The sequence below is a fragment of the Leptonychotes weddellii genome, chromosome 14 (genome assembly GCF_054177405.1).
Source record: "Leptonychotes weddellii isolate Sample4059 chromosome 14, ASM5417740v2, whole genome shotgun sequence".
Lineage (NCBI taxonomy): Eukaryota > Metazoa > Chordata > Mammalia > Carnivora > Phocidae > Leptonychotes > Leptonychotes weddellii.
In genome coordinates, this window is record NC_138382.1 from 68,357,971 (window position 1) to 68,365,105 (window position 7,135).

A 7,135-nucleotide genomic window follows, 5' to 3' on the forward strand; every position below is an offset into this window, starting at 1 on the left:
ACAGGGTCTGGAAGGGCTAAGCTTGTCACTTTGTGGACTTTTTACTCTGGTTTCTCTTCAGATCGCATAAATCTTTCGCTTTTTTACTATTTTTAATGCCAGCAAGTACTACTTACTGGACGCTTGTGCTACACTGGCCACAATGCTAAGCACACATTTACTGCGTTCACTCAACATGTATGTATGGAGCGATTCGTACGTAGCAGTGAACAAGGCACACTAGGTCCCTGTCCAACAACCCCAGGAGGTACTTATCCCCATTTTATCAATGGCGAAACTGAGGCTCATGTTGATCAAGTCACTGGTCCAAGATCATGCAGCTAGAACGTGGCACTTTCAATGTTTCATCTCTGTCCTTTATAACCTCTCTTTGATGGGAGGAGAAAAATTGTGACCACATATTCCACAATTTAACCACCTCCCACCACCCCTCCGCTCTTCCACCTTGGTCTGCTATTATCATCTTCCCAGAAAGTTTAGCGCACCTCAGCACAAGGCCGCTTTGACTTTCGTAGAACCTCGACACTTTGGCCTTGTGTTTGTGGAGATACACACATGCACACACACACATATAAATATATATAGTTCATACTTTACAACTAAATTGGTATAGATGAATATATTAATGTTATACAGCAAAACATTTTCTTTAACCTAAAAGTTCATCTTTCTTTTCTGACCTTAAAAGCACTTAAAACATTTTTGTGGGTCCCTAAAAGTCCTGTGGGCCCCAGGCACTGTGCTTGCACCTAATGGATAAGACTGCCCTCCCTCAGGCCACCAAAATGAAGTTCAGGCTCTCTCTCTTGGCATTGAAGAGCTTTCATAAGCTAACTTTGCCTTAGGTAAGTGAGATTTCTTCGAAAAGTGTATGGCAGTTTACAAATCTCTTAATTTCAGAAAGATCTGGGTGTGAATCCCTGATCTTCAACTTACTAATGATTCACCATTGGGCATGTCACTTGATTCCTCAGATCCACAGTCTTTTCTGCAAAATAAGGATAATGATGGTGGGTGCCTATCTCACATGGGTCCTGTGAAAATTAAATGAGATAATACAAGATGCTTGACATATAAGTTTTTAATACATGGGAATGGCTATATTTGTAATTTCTTTTGTAAAAATAGGTGTTTTCCTATTCTTTATCTTTTTCCAATATAAGGTTCTAATATAAGGTTATGTTGAAATCCCTTCTAGCCCTATAGGTCTATGCTTCTATTCCTATATTCTTTAATTCCGATAAGTATAGTTTGTTTGTGGTCATAATTTAACATCTCTGAAATCAAGAAATTTGCCTGTGCCAAGTAAAGAAGAAAGCTGTGCAACAATTGCCATTACTTGTCCAGCTGTGAACTTAGGTCTGGCTAGAAAGTTTCTGTATATCCAATTGTCACCTGAATTGAAACCTAGCTAATGCTTATTGAACACCTAGTGTGAAACGGGAACTGACCTAAGAATCATGTATACTTTCTTACTTAATACCTACAACACCCCCACAAAGTCAGTGCTATATTGCCCTATTTTATGAATGAGAAAACTGAGTGTCATATAGGGCAAAGACTTTATAAAAGACATAAAAATTGGCAGTGCTGGGACTTGAATTCAGGCACATGTGACTTCAGAACACCCATTCCTAAGCACCATTCTATACTTCATCCCTTATTTCCACTTGTAGCAGCTTAGGTGTAGATCCCTGGTTGTTACTTAAGTCTCTGTGGAAGACATTACCTTGGATGCAGCACTGAAGAGAAACATTGTTGTGAATGCAATGTGCCTATTACATGCTAAGCAATACAGTTGAAGACTATAGAAATTGTCACTTCTTGTAATAAGTCACAGAATTTTCAAAGGAGGGATTATGACCAATTGCAGCATAATTAGAACTGTTCATTGGATGCCTATCAGGGTTTCTAGTTAACTTTTTTTTGTTTTGTTTATATGGAAAGAGATGTATACACAAAATATTGAGTGTAGCACTGTTTGTAAAAGACTAGAGACAAACTATCACTAGAGAGCTGTTGTCATACATTTTAATACATCCGTACTGTGGAATGTGTGCAGCAATTAAAGACTGAGGCACATGAGTGTGTCCTGATATGGAACAATCTCTAAGAAATACTTCAAGTGAAAACAAGAAGGAGAAAAGTAAATAGTATGCCAACATCTGTTAAACTATGTAAGGAGGTGGGGGGGAAATATATATATTTGTGTAAATGGACATTGAGAGGGATTTTTCCTACTGTCCTGAAACTGCTACTGAGGCCCAACTCCAGAAACCAAAAAGTCCATAAGGAACCCACTACCAATGACTGGAACTAGCTATCTTCCAGGAGAACATTTGAGGAGCCATTGTTCGAGAAACCAGCCCTTCCACCAACCCCTACCTCCACTCCACTACTCCCCACCCATTCTCCATTCCCACCCCCTCTCCCCACAGACAAACCATCACCACTAATCAGTGGAAAGAATGGAGAGTAGAGAGGGAAGTCAGGCTTAAGGAAAGAACAATGTCCTAGAAAGAGACTCATCCCTTCTTCTCCCTCCATGAGGGAGTGTATCACTTCCTAGAGGCAAGGGAGGAAGGCTCCAGGAGAATCACTAGTGAAGACTGGGTGTGCCTATAGAAAGAGGAGACTGGCAACCCCCCAGATATCTGTTTGGGCATTGGACTAACTGATAAGCTCTGCCCCATTGTATCCTTGGCAAAGGAAAACACAAGAGAGAGACCACATGGCAGGGGGCTTTGGATGGCATGGTGGAGGGCTCTAGATGGCGGGGGGGGGACTGAAACTGCCCCACCAACCCACACATACCTTGTTCTCTCAGTCCTAGATTGGAGTGCAGCAAAGAGATGTTCATCATCGGGATGTGGCATGAATGACACAAGCTGGCAGTCAGCTGGAAGATAAAGCAAATTGATGAGGGGTCACCCCTTCCTAGGGAGATGAGTGGGATCACTCGAGGTACTGTTGCTTTGTCATATCTACTCATTCTTATTACATTTTTACCTGTTTATATATTTATAATTTCTTTTGTAAAAATAGGTGTTTTCCTCTTCTTTATCTTTTTCCAAAGGCTAAACATTTGAAGTTACTTTCAGATCTATCATGTTTATTTAATAATAATCTCCTTATTGGTTTTAAAGGCTTAATTTCATTGGTTAATTTTGTTTATTTATTTTAGATTTTTCATTCATTGTCATATCTTGAATTATAGATTTTTTTTCCCCTCTCTCTCTGTCTCTCTCTATGCTTACCCCTTTTTGTCTAGTGGTTTTGGAGTTGCCTACATTCCAGAACCAGATATTAAAATATTGGTATTCCATTTCCTGGGTAATATTGAAGATACAGCAAAACCAATACAATTTATACTCTGAATTTTATTACCGTGTACATGTGCTACCTGATTGAAAAGCCTAATGTATTTTTAAGTTTAGTTGGTTACTCTCCAGTGATACATAATTCAATTAAGTAAAAACAAACAATAAAAATAAACTACTACGTCAACCAAAAAAAAAAAAAAGCAATTGATGAACTTCAAAATTTAGCAGATCGACAGAGAAGTAAAAATCAAGTGCATAAGACTCTTTAGTCTCTGGATAGGAGAAAGGATTAGATGCAAATTCATGATACAAAAGAAGAATGATGCATAAATGTAAGGATACGTATGCGTTCTACTCAATTGTAAAAGAAATATTGTGACCGTTTAAATAGTCCCCCCTCCAACATACCCCTCCACCTTATACCAATCCCCCCAAAACATAATCCTCTGGCATCATAGCTTATTAGGGCATGATTTCTAAAGTTAACAACAACAGCAAACAACCACAAAATTATATAAGGTGAAAAGTGTACTTAAAATTTTTTAGGAAAGCTCCGCACTAGAGACTGATTTATCATCTCTTAGTTTTTCCTCTAGTGTCAGATCTGATAGCCATCTCTTTGGCTGACCACCAGAAGAAGTGGGTGGTTTGGATTTAGAGGCCATGTTACATGAAAAAAATGTGCATCTTTGAACTTTAGAATCACACTCACTATGGCCAAATGAGCACGCCGTGAGATCTACACGAAAACTGAGATCTACTAAGAAAATAACAGATTCAGCTCTTTTATCACATACAGAGTAGTATTTAAATTTTCTTTATTGCGCTGTTGACCTTTACATTTAGTTGAAATAATGTAAGTTAAAAGCATGCGTGATGTGACATCAAACTGATGGTGACTGTCACCATGACACAAATTTGGCAGGTGCTGTCAAGAACTGGGATTTTACCCTAGTTGCAAGCTGAAAATTTAACCTAATGCAGTTTCATGGATAGAAGCAGAAGACATGAAACTTCTGGGTCAGAGACAAAGGACTATATTCTCCACAGCACAGCATGCAGCATGAACGTCAACACTTTTGCATCCATTCTTAGCTGTCTGAACACACAATGTGTTACAGTAAAGGAACTCTGAGCTTAAGGAAACCAAATCTTTCATAGTGGAGAGTAAGCATTTCTGCCCTTTGCTCTGGAGGGAAACTATCTCTATCTTCGAAGGCTGTTTGCTAAACAAACATCCTTGAAAAAATAGTCTGGGTTAAACGACAGTCGGTGCCTCTGCTCACAAGATGTGCAGAAACAGAAGAGACCCATGGAGGGTTGTCTTCCAGCCGGGGCAAGATTTCATTGTGTTGTACTACATTTGGTGAGTGAGTGAGGGGTATGCCGTAGATGAAAGAAGATGGTTTTGAGAACCACAGTGACTTTAGCTCCATTTCTAGCGAACATTTTATTAGTTATGTGATCTTAGTCAAATTACTTAACTTCTCTGAGCCTCAACTACATAATGGAATAATAAATGTATCCCAGTGGAATTGTTGTTCAGATCAACTGAGAAAGTATAGCTGAAGTGTCAGGCACAGTATCTGGAATACCCTAAGCATTCAACAAATGCTCAATCCTTCTATCCTTCCCTCATTCACTGATTCCCTCATACATGTCAATCAGGTGCCAGATCCTTCCATCCCTCCCTGAAATTGGGAAGCAACTTCTTGGGTTCCTACCTGTGTTAGTTAGGATACATGGGGTTCAGATGCTGTAACTAAGGGACCCAAAAATGACAGAGGCTTTCACAAGTTAGAGGTTTACTCCTGTCTCACAAGGAAGTCTGGATAGGTAGTCAAGGGCTGATATTGCAGCTTGAAGGTGGCCATTTTTCAGATCGTCCTTGGTTGTTGCACTGCTACCCAAAAAACATAGCTTCCCTCTCATGGTTCAAAATACTTACTTCAGCTGCCACCATCATGTCCCATTCCAGCCAGCAGAACGGAGGAAAAGAAGCGGTTAGTAAGGGCCTTCCCTTTAATGTATGACCCAGAAGTTGTGCTCATCACTTCTCATTACCTCCCATTGATGAGTCATGTGGCCACACACCTAGCTGCAAGGGATGCTGGGGAATTTAGTCTTTATTCAGGGCAGGATTATTATTAATAGGGGGAGAAAAGAACAGACACTGAGAAACAACTAGCCATTTCTGCCACACCACCTTTCGCTTAAGAGGGGGCAGGCATTAGACCTCGAAGGCCTGGGGAAGTTGGAGTTACACTCTGAAGTCACCAAGGTAAGGATTGGAGCCAGCAGCAGACCATGAAATTTTTCCACCAGTGTAATTCCCCCAGGATGCCCCTTTTGGGCTCTCTGAGGGACTCTGAGTAAATGGCATCCCATTTGCTTTGCCTGCATTCTAAACAAGCTGGGACATAAAACAAAAAGGAGCAGGGGGGAGCCAGTAAAGATCACCTTTACTAGTGATAGTAAACCAGGTTGGAGAAGAAGCTGAAGGGCTGGTAGCTGAAGGGCACCACTAATAGTGAATCCCAGAACCCGGCTGCAAGACCAGGACAGCCCCCATGGCTAACAGGGGGCAGAGCCCCAGGAGTAGCTCCCTCCCAGTAAGAAGGAGGACAATGCTGAGTTGAGCACAACCAGGTATTCTCAAATTTACCAAAGGGAGCAGTTCCTCATCTACCCAGGAATGGATAAAGCAGGGAGAGAAAGCAGGAAATGTGCTTAGAAAAAACCCTTCCGCATTGAAACCCAGACTGGAGAAAAGGGGGTTCCCCTCTACCATCCACAATGAACACAGAGCAAGGCTTAGAAATAGCGGAGGAAGCAACCATAACACAGCCAACAAATACAAGAAGGACCCACACTGACAGGTCGGAAATTATCCGACGCTGTAATTGGATTTGAGCCCCAGCCTGGCCTCTGAGGAGCTGTGTGTCTTTGGATAGGTTCCGTAAAGTCTCTAATTCTTCATTTCCTTGCCTCCAAAAGGAGGAAATAGGAGTGTCTAATTCCTCTGGTAGTTGTGAAGAGAAAATGAGGTAAAGCATGCAAAGCTCTTTGCCGAGTGCCTGGTAGTGAATGAGCCCATGGGAAACGGTAGCTGCCATTATTATTTCTGAGGGCCAAAATGAATAGCTCCTGGAGCAGTTTCTCCATGTAAACTGGGAAAGGAAAAAAAAAAACAAAAACCTTTATCTGCTGTCATGGCATTCAACCAAGATCAGAAGGGTTTCTGCCGAATGATAAAAATAATTGGGAGAGAGAAAGAAGAGGGGAAGAATGGGAACAAGGCACCTGAAGGCTCAGCTGGTCAGAAAGACTGACTGGAATAGGGCCCAGGGCAAACTGGGCTGGGCCTTCCCTTTCCCATACCTGCTGTGCCACCCCAAACATTTTGGGAAGGGGCAGAGGAGGGATGGAGCCCACCTATTTGAACCTCCCTGGCATACTCTGGGGTCCAAGTAGGTGGGCTCTATCCCCTGTCAATCCCCTCCTTAAGCACCTGCCCCCCGCAAAAAACCTCACATAGCAGTTAATATTTTGAAGGTTTTTATGGATGGTACTTCTGTTTAAAACTTTAAAATCTGCTGGATAAGGGAATCTGAGGTCTCATAAGTTCTGTGTTCTCTTACTGAGAAAGCTGTGAGATCCGTTTGGGAGTGAGCACACATCACAGTTAACAAGGCATTCACTCACCAGTGATTCACTCTTCAGTGACTAATGATTGCACTTGGACTTGAGCTCCTCTCTCCTCCTGTCCATTGGAGCCCCTCAGGGCCTCCTTCCTGTTTTTCTGCTCAGAC